This window comes from Manacus candei, unplaced genomic scaffold, assembly GCF_025592945.1.
Source record: "Manacus candei isolate 608988 ecotype Guabito, Panama unplaced genomic scaffold, ASM2559294v1 h1tg000033l, whole genome shotgun sequence".
Taxonomy (NCBI): Eukaryota; Metazoa; Chordata; class Aves; order Passeriformes; family Pipridae; genus Manacus; species Manacus candei.
Window position 1 is genome coordinate 3,908,590 of NW_026138081.1, and position 16,301 is coordinate 3,924,890.

The window sequence follows — 16,301 nt, forward strand, 5'->3', positions numbered from 1 at the left end:
CTGTTTCTGTACAACGCAGCCATGGATACAAACAACCCGGTAAAACTACTTTTAACCTCCTGTTCCCTTAATTCTTCCAGACACACTGTCATGGGTACCTTCTATCCCTCAGCTTCCCGAAGGCAGACTGGACTCTCAGAAGAGATAAACACTTTTTCACCCACAGCAGGCTCCAGCCTGGCTGAGGCATTCAAGCTTGGGCTGCGGCTGCAGCAGGAGTAAAGGGGAGCGGGGCGATGGCAATGAGTGTGGAGGGAAAGGGGGCTGCAGTGGCCTGGGACGGCCGGGACACGGGACAGCTGCGGCGGGCAGGCGGCGGCAGAGAGAGCCGTGCTGGGGAGGTGGGAGACGGCGGAGGGAACAGACTGGACTGCAATGGGCTGCCCAGGGAGGCGGTGGAGTTACCGTCCCTGGAGGTGTTTAAGGGAAGACTGTATAGGGCGCTCAGTGCCATGGTCCAGTTGACACGGTGGTGTTCGGTCATAGGTTGAACCCGACGATCTCAGAGGACCTTTCCAACCTAGCTGATTCTGTGAGTCTGTGAGGAAGGAGATACGGCAGCAGTGCCACGTCTCTTGTGTCCGCTTCAGCCGAGGGCACCTCCGCCCGCCCCCCAGCCCCACCTGCCCCCCCATCCCCACGGCAGCCGTCGGGGACAGCCCCGCACACCCGCCCGGCTTCGGCCACAGCGCGGCGGCCACGCGCCTGCGCGGCGGGACGGGGCGGGGCGGCGGCGCAGGGGCGGGCGCGGGGCCGGGCCGGGCTGGGCGACGGCTGCGCAGCGGGGCGGGGGCTGTGGCTGTGGCTGTGGCCGGGGCTGTGGCTGTGGTCGGGCGGCTCCGCGGGGACGGCGCGAGGCGCGGGAGACCCCGAGTTCCACCGGGCGGCCGGGTTGGATCGTGTCAGCGGCGGCGACGGACGGACGGTGAGCGCAGCGCCCGTGCCTGCGCCCGGCGTGCGAGCAACAGGTCCCGCCGCGGGGCCGCGAGTCTGGGCTGGCCGGAGCCTCCCCGCGGCCACGGCGCCCGCGCAGGCCCGGGGGTCCGGCCGGGCCGCGGCCAGGACGGACGGCGGGGCAGAGCCGCGCTCGGTGGCTCTCGGGGCACAGCGCCGCTCCCCGCGCCCCGCCGGCGACGGCCTGGGCTGTGTCCCGGCCGGGCGGGGCGGCCCGGGCGCGGCGGCTACAGGTGCCGGCGGCGCTGCCCGAGTGCGGGGGGCGCCCAGACGGCCTCCCGAGAGCGGCTCGCTCCCTCCCTCCCTTCCACACTCGGGTGCCTCCCGGGAGCTTAGGCCTGGGAGGTGTAAGGAAACCTCCCGCACCTAGCTGTGCGCTCTCTCTGCGTGGTTACAGGCAGTGTTTTAGCGAGCGGGGAAACTTGAGGGCCCCTGCTCTGCGCTTCTGATCCCTTGGCAGCTCTGTGTTTGGAAATGGTGCCTCACATGGCTTCATTTTGGTTTATGAAGGGCTAAGTTAAAACAGTTTAAACATGGGCGACTTCCAGTGCGTATTTTATAGTCAGCAGCAGTTAGAGTTATCCCGGCTCGGAACAGCTTTTCCGAAAGGCTGTGGTGATAATGCCCTGGCGGTGCTGGTGTTTTCCTTACGGAGGGACCGAGGCGGTGTGGTGGGAGAGACTCCACAGACAAGCAACAAAGAACGCGGTGACTGTGAGCTTAGTGAGACAGACCGCATGAGAAGACTAAATTAACTTGTAGTTGACCTTTTTGAAAAATATTTATAGGAATGTTCTTAGATGTCTCTCATGAAAGAGATCCACGAAAAATAACTTAATGAGGAATATTACAAGGGGTAAATATCAACCAGTGCTGTGAGGGTTTTTTGTACGTGATGATATATCAGTGACTGCCGTCAGACTTCTAACAAGTGACTGGTGATCTTTTTGCTGCTTCAGTGTACAGCTTCCTATGCCTTAAAGAGACCTCTCTGCCTTTTTGGAGGATTGAGGTGTTTTTACTGACTTTGTAAAAAATAGGGTATCTTTGTATTGTCTTTAGACATCTGAGTCCACAACCTTTAGTTTTAATCTGTCGTCGCAACTTTCACATGCAGTAGATATTTTTTTCTTAAGATCATATTAGAACTGTTATTACAAATCTGAATGTCAAACACTTTAGTGTCTGGCTGGTTTATACAGATGTAAACTCTTTTCCAATGTACTGTGATCAAAAAAAAATTCAATATTTTACACATTAAAATCTTAGCTAATGGTTAGTATGGTAGTTACTTTTAACAAGGCATCACAAACATGACAGCACTTTGAAGCAGTGTAGCAGAAGGTTAATTTACATTACTGTTAATAAACTTACACAGAGTTAAATGTTAATACATGATCAATGAATTCTTTTCAAATTTGTTCTTTCAGATTTTACATCCTTCCAATGTGTGTCACGTTGCCTTGCAATGTATGGAATAACAGTGAATGGTAATTTTTTTCTGCATAGAATTAGGTGATGGTAAAGACTGTAATATTACTTGGTTTTTATTAGATTTCTTCTCAAAAGTTCTGAACTTACTTAGGAATTAACATCAAGATATTTCTTCACTAGACTGATTTATCTGCCTTAGGAATCTGCGGGAGTTTCTCAGGCCATTGAGGGGTGACAGGCATCTTTAAGTACCACAGCTGTATGTGACTTAGAAACTGTGAAAATGCAGTGTAGAGGTTAGCGTTCATACCAAGGGCTGTGGACACAGAAAGTTTAATGCAGTCTGAAGTTCATATGCATCCATTTATTTTCGCATGTAAATAGTTACATTTTCCTAACACCTCTATTTGCTGCTTTTTAATTAAAATCTCCTGCTATAATTTGAAGTTGCAGGCTTTTAAAAAACCTGCACCATTTTTGGATGCAAATTCTGATACAATGTATCATCAAAGGTTGGAACTTAACATGCATGCTAACAGTTGTAACTACCTGTTTCAGCTACCATTTGTTTTTTCCCAGTTTTCACTTCTAAGTGCTTTCCTTTTGCAGAGTTAGCCTTTTAGAATGCTGAAGGATAAAGTTTCAAACAGTCTGCTACTTCTTAGATAACAGGATTTATATTTGTGTTCATGTGTCGTTTAAAATTTTTAAATGTTCTGCCAACTGACTATTTTAAGTACTTTCTCAGTGTGACAGGTAGCGTGTCAGAAGGGCTTGACATTACGGTATTTGGAAGACTAATTACCGCCTTGGTCATGCATTTGGAAACCTCAAGGCTTTTAGTAAATATTAATTAAATAGTGCTGTCTTGTTTTCTTTTTATTAGTGGGTAAAGAGAGGCATTTGTATATTTGAAAAGGTTTGCAACCATGTCTGCAATAGAAAACTCAGTGGAAGCAATTCACGTGATGGTTTAACATCAGTTATGCTGGCAGAATTACTTTTCTAATGTAGTTATCTACTTTGCAGCTTTCTTCAATACAGCTATTCTGACAGCAGGAGAATTTTATGTACACCTTCTACTTCCTGCCCTCCCAGTATAGCTAGGCAAGCTACACAAAATGTCTTAGGTATAGTTCAGGATAAAGTATGAAGCAGGAGAAAAAGGAAGTTATAACTGAATAAATAGTTTATATTGCAGAATATTATAAAGTAAGTTTTTGGGGTTTGGTGTTTTTTTAATCAGAGATAATCAGGTGTGTCTGTTGGTAACAACTTGTTTTATACTGCTGGAGTGTCTAATTGCACACTAACACATAGCTGGGTGGGAAGAATAAGTGCTGTAGCTCTTAAGGCTTGCATCAGTTAAGTTAGAAAGCAAACAGCAGTACCATTGGTAATGCACACTTGGACAAGGAATACTTCTCTTCTGTGAAGCAGGAAACACAGAAAGGCCTAATCGTGCACACTTATCTTTTGGCAGAAAAAGGATGTTGCATTTCTTTACAGGTGCGTAAATGGTTTAAGTACCTGCCCAGCATGTTGAGATTTGGGTTCAAATCCTCCTGCTTTTTGGGGGAGCTGCCAGTTCCCAAAGGGAATGCCTAAACCACCAGGTCACTGGGTGTTTGAGCATGAAGTGCTTTTATACACCAGGCAGTTTTATTCGTGAAGAGTAATATTCACTTAGGAAAAGAGTGAATGGCATGTGTAGCCCAGAGAGTGGCTTCATCAAGTACAAATCAATGATATGGACACAGATTTCCTTGTTACAGGCAAAGTGTAGAAAGAGTAAATGAAAGGGATTCTTCTTGGTAATGGTTTTTTTTTATCTCCCCAGCATGGCATGAAATTCTGGAGACTTAAATCTCTGATCTTTGTTTATTCTTGGCTAACGTGGCCAGTTCCTGCTAATGTTGAATATTAGATATTTGAACAGCACTTATAACATGCCCTTTTCATTGTAGGGCAGAGCTTGGTTACTTATCTGTGGGTTGTGGAGTCTAGTAGGTGGCATAGCATTTAGATTCTCTTGTGGATCTAATTCTGGTTTCTTATAAGATGCCAAATAATTGGACAGAGAAATGTAATTGTTTCGACATACCTATGCTTATCATCTGTTGTATTAAGATTATCTCAGTATCTTGTGTTTCCTTAAGTGATTTGCCTGTTGCATTATGTATCTGTTCTGGTTGACCATAATTGTCTTCTAAAGAAAAAATAATGAGTAAGAAATAGTTAATGTAATTTTATGTTATCATTTTTAATACTTGATTTTACCTCTAGTGTGTTATGTTTAAAATTTTGACCCTAGGGTTAGAGAAAAGGCTTGAAAGTTAATACATTTGACCATGGAGCTGATGGTTCTTATTGAATTCACTATACTTTACCAGCATAGATGGTAAACTCGTCATGTCTTGCAGGGGTCTAACAGAAGAATAGATGTTAGGTAGAAATTCTGGGAAAAGATAATTCTTAAGAAAAATGAAACAGAAACCAAACTCTAAATTTCATTCTTGTATCGGGATTCATCTTCTGGGAAAGCTGTTGAAAGGCCATTCTTGATTATTTGGCCATAAGAGATAATTTAGAAGACTCAAGTCTGGAAGTTTTTTGGGGGGAAAGCAGTTTAAAACTAGGAATGATTTCTGGCAAGGATATATTCAGACAGCGAAGGGATCCTTTACAAAAGGCATTACGAGTACTCAAATGTGGCAATAGTCAGTATGTTAGCATCTAAAGTATCAACCTGTGTGCATGAATTAACTGAATAGTCAGTGTGACTTGTCTTGTTTGTGTAGTGTGAGGTTGTTCAGTGGTTTCTTCGAGCACTTGAGAAAGTTCAATTCAGCAAAACAATAAACCTTTGATAACTGCGGAAGTGCCAGTACAACCTCAGCATCTGCTCTTTGGCCTGGCAGTGGTGCTGGGAGGTGGCTGTATGCATTCAGAGTCTTTTTCCAAGGATAAGTGTATATTTTTATAGTCAGGAAGGAGATACTGGAAAAGTATTCATTTACATACCAGTAGTGTTGAGTGGAGTTCCCAGTACAAGTGTGTGAGCTCAAAGGAGGGCAAGGTAAGCCAATGCCTAAAAGTCACTTCTCATATTAACAGTATATTATAAAGAATGCAAGTGATACATATGAGAGCTGTTGTTAGCAGTATGATGCCACAGAAGTGACTTGTCTTTATTGAGGTGTATACTAGAGAGGAACTTTAAATAAAGTTGACCTTGTTCAAGGCTGAAGGCAGGTAAAATATAACTGACATGACGTCTTGGTGACAACACTACAGAGAGAAATTACTTTTGATGTTTCCCTGGAGCCAAATCTTGATCTGGGTTTGGGTGGCAGAGATCAGCAAGTCAGCCCTCATCTGAATATTCAAATGTAAACCCAAGCGTTCTCTTGACTGGGATGATCTTCACAGTTAAGGTCAAAGAAGGTAGTATGCTTTGGTAATGCCTTCTCTGTTAATCCCTTTATTTAGAAGGTGGTCTTCAGTGCGGCAGAGGAGAAAACTAGGGAGAGAAGCCTGTTTTTCTGCATGGTGTTTGTAGTACTGAGTTAAATTCTTTAGCATAGCAGATACCATGACAACTTCTTCTTTCGAATTTAATGCCTTTGTGTATAAAGCTAAGGCCTCACCTTACATGCTGTGTTCCTGCAGTGTTGTGATTGAGAACTTGATTGTCCTTGTTTGTTTTGTTTTGTCAAATTGCCATTTACTTGTCAGCTACTGTTAATGAAACTTGAGGTAGATTAATCATAGATTAATTCAGTGTACCTTGGCTAAGAAAATTCAAGTTGCTTTTGTAGAAAAACTGTGTTACAGATAACTGAGTTGTGTGCTGTAGAAATTAACCACATCTTGTATTGGCTAAGAGAGCGTGTTGCTAATTCCTCTGGTATATCTTTCTAAAGGTTCTCTCATCTCTGAAGGCAAACTCAAGCTTTTGGGTTAAGTATCAAGCTTTCAAACAGATGAGGGTTTGGATTGTTTAGGTGTGTATCATTTTGGTTGTACTTCTTATGGATGTATATCCTTGTTTTCAGAGAGCAAATCTCTTCTTCCTGGTGTCTGAAAGGCTGTGTGATGTCAGCAGACAAACTTAGTCCTCTGTTAATGGGACAATATAGCATTAGTGGACATCACATGCGTTCTGCAGAATCAGTTCCTGTAGGATCAAGTGATGCTGGAGTTGCTTAGTGCCTCTATGCAGTGGAATTTACGTTTTGTTCGAATGGTATTAGAAGTCCTCAAATGCAGGAGGTAAGGAAATTGGGTTGAAATGGAACTGGATATATGGTGATTATTGTACAAGAATATAAGACAAGCTCTTACCATTTTTTTTTTCAGTAATCAAGATATGTTCTAAATTAGTAACCTAATTACTTACAGGGAGGAATTAGCACAGTGTCTTAGCGTAAAGTGAGGTAAAAGCTGATCAGCTTGACATTGTCTTCTTGGGCTGCCTGACTAAATGACTTATGAGTCCAGCAGCGTTGATTTTGTTTTTGACAAGTGGAATAGTCTGTTTCGCACATTTATTTTTGAAGAGTATAAACAGCACTAAGAATCCACTTAAGCCTAAGCTGGTTTTAGATTTTTAGACTTTTTCTACTGAATTATCAATTTAATTCTTACTTGTTCACAGAATATTAATTTAGTGTGAGTTGGGCTCTTCTCTTAAGACTTAACCTATTGTCATCAACCACTTTGTGGTGAAGTGTGTTGCTTCAACTGGTATGATAAGGGCTAGATGAGAACTCAGAAGAGACAAGTTACCTGGCTTCAGTGGAAAGAGGAGAGTGGAAATCTGAGGATTCTACAGTTGAGTAGACACTTTCCTGCCTTTTAGCTTACTTAAATTTCTTCTTTCTTCATGAGCTCATCAAGCAAGATGTAAATATTAAGGACTGAAAGTGTATCTCAAGGAAAGCTGGGAATTGAAAAAGTAAATGTCACTTGTCCTTCCTCCCAAAAGAAAAAATCCTGGATCTTAGGATAACATAACAGACAAAAAGCTATTCAGCTAAAGGCTGGTTATTTTGGTATCATTTGTAGGCCATTACTTTCTTTAAGCTTTTGCTAGGTAAGGAGAGGTAAAAATGAAGTGCAACGGAGAGCTGTTTTTTCTTGACTGAAAAAGAGGACATCTAATTATATGATACTTTGAAGCAGCAGTTATTTTTTGTTTATAGATTATGAAGTATTTTTTAGGTTAAACTTTCCTTTTTGATGTCTTTTTTATCCAGGCTAGTAAACCTACTGCAATTAGTGATTAGTCATATGATCAATTTTGAAGAGTCATGATGTACTGTTTTTCTTAGATCTTTCCTGGTTTAGTGTGAACTTATATTTTTGATGCTGCTTTTTTTGGCACATTATCTGTTGCTCATCTTCATGCATTCTTTCCTTCTGCAGAACTCCAAGCATGAGTCTTTCTCAATCTCCTCTCTCCAAATAGGGAAGATGGACAATATTGGGAAGGAAACAAAGATTCTGTGTGTGGGTCACGTAATTTCTGTACTCTGTTCTTATGATCTTTTGCTTTCTCATCATGTTATTGCCTTGTGTCTTCAGGATGGATTGGCTTGTAAAACAATACCTATACTTAGCATTTCTTTCCTTCTGCAGTCCTGGTTCTCCTTTTGATCTTCTGGTGCTTGTGTTCTCTTACCTCTCATTACAGCTTTGATATATTCAGATACCTGTTCTGTTTCAGTGGGAATTCTTTTCTGTAATAAGAGTGACGTTGAGCAGAAATAGTGGTTTTAATGGGACATAATGATGACTATTATCTAGTGCTGTGCAAAGCAGAGTAGTTCAGTGCTAGGAGTTCAAGAAATAATTTTAGCGAGTGGTGGGATGGTTTGATATTTGTGAAGTGCAATTAAATTGAACCAGACTCCTTGCTTTTATAGAACTGTCAAAAAAGTTATCTTTAACCCTAGTGTCTGTTTGTTGTGCTTTATGTAGTGTGACAGCCATAAAGCTAACAAAATGCTAAATGTATCAGGAAAGGCATTAAGATGACAGAAACCATCATATTGCAGCTATGCAAAACCCTGCTGTCCTCATTCTTGTGTACAGTTCAGGTCTCTGCATTTAAAGGAATACGCAGGAGAAGTAAAAAAGATAAAAAAGGGCAACAAAACCAGTCAAGGGGTGGAACCTTGCAAGAACAGACTAGAAAGATGGGAACCCCTCAGTTCAAAGGGGATGTGACTGAGATTTTAGAGAAAACAAACAGAAAAGGTCATGGAGGCGGTGGATCTCAAAAATGCAGGATGCAGTTGATTAAAATCATAGGTTTGAAACAGGTACTCTTCAAAGCTGTTACCTCACACACTGGGTGCAGAACTACTGACATTTGTTGTCATAGGAATTTGTGGAGGTAACCAATATCAGCAAGTTTAAAAATGGGGTTATACAGATTTCCAGACAAGCAGATCCACTGAGAGATATATTTAATCATTCATAATTGAGTAGGCAGGGATGTAGCACCATGCAGGGACAACGTCCTGTAATAACTGAGCTTCTGGATGCACGAGTTATCCCTAAACAACATGTCTGGTTGCCGCTGTCAGATGGAGACATTTGGGGCTTGATTGACCATTGGTCTGACACACCAGAGGGGTTCTATGTTGTTGGTAGAAACCATGTTTTACACCTTGCTGAAATTTTCCCATAAAAATATGGTAGATATCTCACCCAGATGCTGCGCTGTGCTGGACTACAAGATTGTAACAAGTTGCTTTTCTTTTTTTTTTTTTTTAGGTTGGTTAGTTTTCAAAAAGGGGGGACGTGAAGAGCTGGGAAATCTCAATTAGAGATTAACAAAACAATACAACAACAATATAATAATGCCATAACTGTGGATTCTTTTCTGCTAAAATGAAATGCCATATTTAGGATTCTGTGTTGATGGCTCAGTTTTGATCAGTGGCCAGTGTGCAAAGGAGGGTAGGGCCCTGTGTTACAAATGCATCTGCATGATGCTGAACTTCTGTATGATGCACTTGTTTGAAAAAGCAGTCTTGGGAGCTGAATACCTCAGTTGAAGTTGGGATGGGGCAATCTGCAGAAATTAAGTTAGACCTGCTTATTATGTACTAAGCTCTTTTTGAAGCTTCGAGTATGTTTTTCGTGGCTAATTAGTAGTGGTTCATAATTTATAAATCTTATGTGAAGTAAAGGTTGTATGTGTTTCATTTTAATAAAAGCTACTAAGGCAATAAGAATTTTACTTATTAGGTTGTATAAAATCTGCAATAGGACATCTGTAGTGGGAGAGGATTAAATATTTGCATATATGTTTTTTTAAATTTAACAACTTGAGTTGAAAACTTGAATTTATATATACTTTGTCCCCTAAGCCAGTCTCTGACTTCTGTTGGTGAGAACTTCATATAGTTTCTCCTTATGTCAATATTTTTAAAGTCTTTTCTATACAAATATTTAATGAATGCAGCTGCATACCTAAATGGTTAGGTAGTAAATGTAGGCTAGTTTGTGTTCCCTCTTAAGTCACACTCTTGTCAAATCTTACAAAGATATTTAATGCTGTTCATTTAGTATTGCATGTGTTAGTGCTCCCTACAAATTCTGTTGTTGGGACTTCATGTGATAATTAAAATTCTGTACAGATCTTCAGTTCTTAATTCCTTAAGGCTGATTTGAAATTGCATATTTAGCCTTTTAAGTACGTAACATGACTAATTGCTGCCTGTTAAACCTAATAACTAATTGTTTAACAGTTCTGACACTTTTTGGCGAGAGCGTGTTTTTTATTCTGGAATGGATTTGTGACAATTGGCACAGCTGATTCTGGCTACTTCAGAAAAAATTTAGATTGCAACTATAGCTCTGGGAAATCTGATTTGATGTCAGTTTTATGCCTTTCTCTGCGCAACTGCTCTGCTCTGGTTCATTTGCAGAGTTAACAGAACTGCTTTTTCCTTGGTCATTACAGTTCCTACTGTGTTGTCTGACTGAAACTACGATGCCAGTCTTAGCACTGAGCTGGCTGAGGTGTCAGCACATGTTTCGTCCTGGCAATTCTACTTTTGGTACCAGTGACTTCTGATGGGAGCAGAGTCTACAGCTGAGGATAGTAACTTAATCTGCTACAACAAGATTTGCTAGAGCTTGTCTATCAGCATGTTTAATTTAAGCTTGCTGTTCTTTTAGTTCAGCCCCTTATGAACCTTTATTTTCTTCTTTATTTAAAAAAATAAGGCAAGGAGATATAATAATTTGCCTTATTTTATAATCTCTTCACAACAAATTCCCTGGTTAGCTTCTGACTTGTACTTTGAGAAACCCATAAGCAAGCATATTACTGCTGACCATTACACCATTTTAGGTTTCACAGATTTGTATGCCATTATATTAATATATTCGTACAGGTATGTTTCTGAAAATTTTTGTTTAACAATTAAACCATCCAGAAATGTACTGTATCAATTCAATGTACGGAACCGTAGGGTCTGCAGAACCAAAAGCCAAATAGAGACATAAAAAAGTTTAAGAGTCTCAAAAAAGTTTAAGACATACTATTCTACGACTGAAATATTGTGCATGGGAGCTGTGTGAATAGGTGCTTAAAGTTTAGAGGAATAAGAAAGCATTAAAAGTATGTTCATGGGTTTAGCTTGTTAAAACTGAAAGTTCTCTAATAAGTACCCCTTGTTTGTATTCAGAATTCCAGAACTGATCTTGAAAGAGTATAGGTGCATACTTAGAATGATTTGAGTTAGTGGAGCATGAAGGTATTCATAAATCTCACTGACCTCAAATAATAGATTCTGATTTCAATACTTAATTTGTAACATGATTTTTTTCTGTAAGTAATCATATTTTTAATCTGTGAATGATAACTAAGTATCTGGAAATAATTATATCTCTTTTCATAGATTTAGAATTCAAGAATAAAAAAAATTATGAATGCTGACTGTGTTGGAAGTTCTCTAGATAAATCTGACTAAATAATTTTCTAATGTAAAATGTGAGCTTCAGGTAGTAGATACATCTCAGATAGATAAATATCTTTCCACAAATTGGTCAATTGGAAAAAGGCATATGAGCTTTTGGTTCAAGTTTCAAAACTCCTGGAAGTGGTGGACTGCCTGTGGGGTTACCTAAAACTTACCAAATTGTGGCATCTCTAAACCTTCCTAATTTTACTTTGTTACTTCTGCTTTTCAAAAATAAATTTTGTTATTGCAGACATTCTAGTCTTGATACTGCTGGAACAAAAGCCTCTGCCTGCATTACTGAGATCATTCGCAGTCTCTGGGGAGAACTACAGCTGCTCTCAAATGCTTTCTTTAAATTGAGTGGGATAAAACCATTTTATTAGCAGAATGTCTCTGGTAAACAGATGTGTCATAAAGATAAAATGATTGATTTGATTTCAAAAATGTAAATTTCTGCACCTTTGAAGCAAAAAATTGTAGACATCACTTGAAAAATTGAAGGCATTATTGTAAGTATTGGGTTTCCTTGGTAATTAGTCTGTTGTTTCCAGTGATAATCATCAATGGCTGTTGCATTGATCATTTTCAAATTTTCAAGTGGATTTAGGGTTATAATCTGACCTAAATTGCATTGTAATAAGTGTTTGAAGTGACAAAACAGAAATAATGAATAATAGCTAATTTCCATCCCCAAATTAATTTCTGTTTCCTTAGTAACTGATCGTAAAAAGTAACAATAAAGTTTAGAAACTCCATCAAGACTCATTGAAGCTCAGATATACCTGCTTTGATTTGCCTCACTAACACAGTTAGTTGATTTGGCACTAAAGATTAAACCCAGTGACCAATCTTGGCAGTTGGTTGTTCTGAGTATAGAATCATAGAATATCCTGAGTTGGAAGGAATCCATGAGGAGCACTGAGTCCAACTCCTGATCCTATACAAAACACCCCAAGAATCACAACATGTGCCTAAGAGTGTTGTCCAGATGCTTCTTGAACTCCGGCAGGCTGGTGCTGTGACCACCCTGGGGGGCCTGTTCCAGTGCCCAGTCACTCTCTGGATGAAGAACCTTTTCCTAATATGCAACCTAAACCTCCCCTGGCACAGCTTCATACCATTACCTTGGGTCCCATCACTGGTGACCAGAGAGAAGAGATCGGAGCTTGCTCCTCTGAGTAATTGCCATGTGAACAGTGTTGCATCTCTTGTTCAGGAGGCCAGTATTCTTCTGACATTATTTGAAAAAGTGCCTACTATTTTACATGCTCAAGTTCCAGACAAAATGGTGAAGTCACCATAGTGTTCCTGGCTACGGCAGATTGGGGATATTGGGGGAAACCTCCAGGCCTTACGCTGCTTGCTCCATTACCTGCGAGGTGAATGCCCTTCCCCCCACCCCTGCACGTGGCCCGGTGACCTCGCAAGAAGCACACACAGACCACCTGGGAGGGACGGGCGAAAGAGGAAGTTTATTGTGGGGTTGGGGTTTATAAGGCTTTTAGGAGGGTCAAAGGGGCCCAATCACAAGTTCAGGGTCACACAAAAGAAACCATCAGGTAAGGGGTCAACAGCCAATAGGAAGGGGTTAACAGGGAACCAATGGGACACCTCAGGACACCTTGTGTGGAAGACAATAGCTTCACAGGGGGGTGTTGGGAAGAGGGAGACAGTGACACTGCAGAAAATACACAAACATGTTGAGACATGTTCAAACTACAGTAAAAGCTTCTGTTTCCATAGGGTTTGAGCTGTTTTCCTCACCAGTCCATCTCTGACAGGACTTTTTCCATACTGTGTATGGCAAGTTCCTTGCTACACCTGGCTTCTTTGGAAAAAGTAAATGGTTTTGGGGCTTTTTCTGTTTTTTCCATCTATGAAAAAATATCAGTCTTAAATACTTCCTTAGGATAAGTACCCACGTTCTGACTCTGCAAAATTATAAAGCATAGTCTTGGAACCTTGCTTTTTTTTTTATAGTATCAGACAGGGTGCATGTAACAAGTGCTCAAAAGGGGTGCTGAAAAAGAAAGTAATATGCAAAACTGTTAGTGAAAAATGGTGTCTGTGAGGCATTAGGACAATCGTCAGAGGAGCTGCTTTCAAGTAAGGTACCAGTGCTGTTCACAGTGTGCATGCTGGGTCAGAAGCTGGGCCAGCATGTTGGGCTTTTGAGAAAACATACTGCTTCTGCTACCCTCTCATGAGGAACTCTAAGCCACAAGGATTTGCTGTTGTACGTCTGACAAATGGAAAATATAAAACCATAGCATCTGCTGTTACTTTTGGAACCTTCTTACTATGACAAAATAATTCCTGAAATGATTTTACTGACCTCATATGTGGCATTTCAAATCTCAGTTAAAATTCTTTGCTGGTATTTTCAGTCTACCCAACTTTGCCTGAAAGACTGTATTCAGTGGCTTTATAATTGGACTGTTTGGTGTCTGTAGAAACAACAGTTGCGTGTTCTAGTGAATAAAAGAATTTAAGGTTGGTGCCCAGACAGTAACCTGTCACCTGGCCAGCACCCTGCAGAGCCATAGTGCTGGATGTACTGGAGTGCCAGGGAGGGAGCAGTCTGTTTTCTGAGAGCCCTTGTGATTAAAATGCAGGTGCCTGAGCTAATAAGTTGTTAAGAACTTGGAGAGCCTAGTTAGCATAGCAGGGACAGAAATTAAATTTAGCATGGTTTATTAATTTTAGGCCACGGTCAGTTGTGCTTGACCCAAGAACTTCCCAGTGTCACTTGATTTTAGTCCTCTAAATTCATATCTATGGTCTTTGCTGCTATGCAAAGTCTCTTACTGGTCACTTGGACTACAATATTTTTATTTTAGATTTAAAATGGATTTTGTTTCAGCCATTATACGGAGTGGTACTTTGAAAATTGTGCTAGCAAACTGTTTTTAATTGACCTGTGGTCATGTCAGTCCTCTTGATTATACTCCCTCAGTCCTGTAGCGAAAAAAAATTTACTGGTTAAAAAAAAATAATTGTTGAGACAGTCTGAGGTCCTGACACCCTTCCCCTTGACATGAGGGATGAAGGGAGCCAGCAGCATTACCCTAACAATACTGTTTATCTGCTACAGTTATGTGATGGCTTGACTAAAATTATATTATTATATTTGCATGTCTTTTTCAGTTCACACAGCTATTTGGTTCCTTTTGTGCACTGGCTTTAATAAAATCTTAAAGACTTTTGTAAGCAAACCACTTTTTTGCTCTTAACGTTTGTCAAATAACCTTTTATTTAAAAATGCATGAATTAACTTCTGTAGCCTGTTCATTATCTGTACATCCATTTGTGTATTTCTTTTGTTTCGTGTGTAAATCTTGTTGTGTCTTTCAAATTTACACTACTGATCTCTAGACCCTTCTGGTTCTTTTAAGAAAATAAGCAAAACCTATTCTGGGTGAAAGCTTTGCATTGTTTCCTTACATAAGAGAAAGCTGAAGTGTTCCCTGTCTTCTATAAATTATGTTGATTCATTTATCTTAATGGAGACTAGTCTAGTTTCTTTTTTTAGATGAAAGGATCAAGTATTTTCCTCATAATGTGACCTAGTACGTTTAAGAAAATGTCACTGACAGCAAGTAATTTAAAATAATCTGCAACAATTCAGGTAGACATCAAGAAAACACTGCTTAAGTAGTAGTCTTGTTTGTATTGGGTGACATTATTGGCTTGCATTCTAATAGATTCTATAGTTCTTATTTTTGCCAAAGCCCAGAAAATCCCATTTGTATGTGGGACCCAAAAATCCTAATCCTAGTCTTAAATTCATGTTTGTAAAGTTCTTCTAAAATGGAGAAGGCAAATACCATGAGATGCATCTCTATTCCTGAATCCTTTGTTGCTGATCACGCAGCACTGTTCTGGAATGGTTTTGGATTTTATTTGTTTTATCACTTAAACACTCAAGCACATACAATTTTTTGTGTGCAGACTTGGTATGATTTTTTGGGGTATAAACGGTCTACTCTATACCAAATAAGAGTTTATAACAGTTAGGTTTTAAAAATCTGTAAGTCATCAAAAATGCAATTGTTTTGGTGATGGAGAGACCACTGTTTAATATGTAGATGATCTCTCATGGTCTCAGCGTTTTGCTACTGAGAATGAGAGGTATCTTTCTCTTGGGTTTATTTTCAGCCATTTTATTCCAATAAGACGCCTCATGGAGAGCTCTAGTGATGCCAAAGCCAGTGTAAAGGTAAGTGGGGAAGGGAGTTTTGGAATAAGGTAAAAGGTGTCTCCATCTTGCAGAATCATATCCTAAACTGAAGTGAGAAAACTGGTAGGAAAAAGTAGAGGCTGTAACTCAAGATTGTTCTGAAACATGGATATATGTGCTTGTTGAGGCATGGGTTGTGTGTATTGCTGCACCCTGGAGGTTTCCAGCTGTGCTGCTCCAGTGCATTGGGACAATTTGCTGCTGGGAAATCTTGGCAAAGTATGCTAAGGAAAACTAGTCTTCCACTTCAGCTGGTCAAGGCTCCTCAAATTGCTAGGTAAAGGAAGGACCAAGTATTTTCAAACGTAGCAGTGACGAATGCACAGACAAGTAGTAACTAGAGTACTTGCAGCCTGTCAGATGCTATGGTTAGGGTCTGGATAAACCCTGGGTCTGCCTGTTTCTTAGGGTCACTGCAGTGAAGGTGTAAGAGTGTTGTGCTGTTGTTATGGCTCTAGTGCTTCACAGTGATATTCGGAGTTTTGTCTTCAAAATTTGTTGCTTTTTCTTATTACTTACAAGATAAATGCACCAGAGTGGGTAGTTCTAATTTCTACATACGTAACCTTTTCAGTTTACTTTTCATCACATTTCTGATTCATACCTAAATCAGAGAAAATATGCTTTATTTCTTTCTTTCTACTCCCCTGTCATAGAGAGGAAACAGAGTTTATCTCTTCCAGTGG

At 40.5% G+C, this 16,301-nt stretch overlaps 1 protein-coding gene across 1 annotated transcript in view; it reads left to right on the forward strand.

The window, feature by feature from the left end:
* The first annotated feature begins 803 nt into the window (after positions 1 to 803).
* PALS1 (protein associated with LIN7 1, MAGUK p55 family member) overlaps positions 804 to 16,301 on the forward strand; it is a 58,422-nt gene continuing 42,924 nt past the window's right edge. The window contains exon 1 of the mRNA XM_051791409.1: positions 804 to 925. The gene's annotated coding sequence lies outside the window, so the exon portion shown is untranslated. The remainder of the gene's footprint in view (positions 926 to 16,301) is intronic.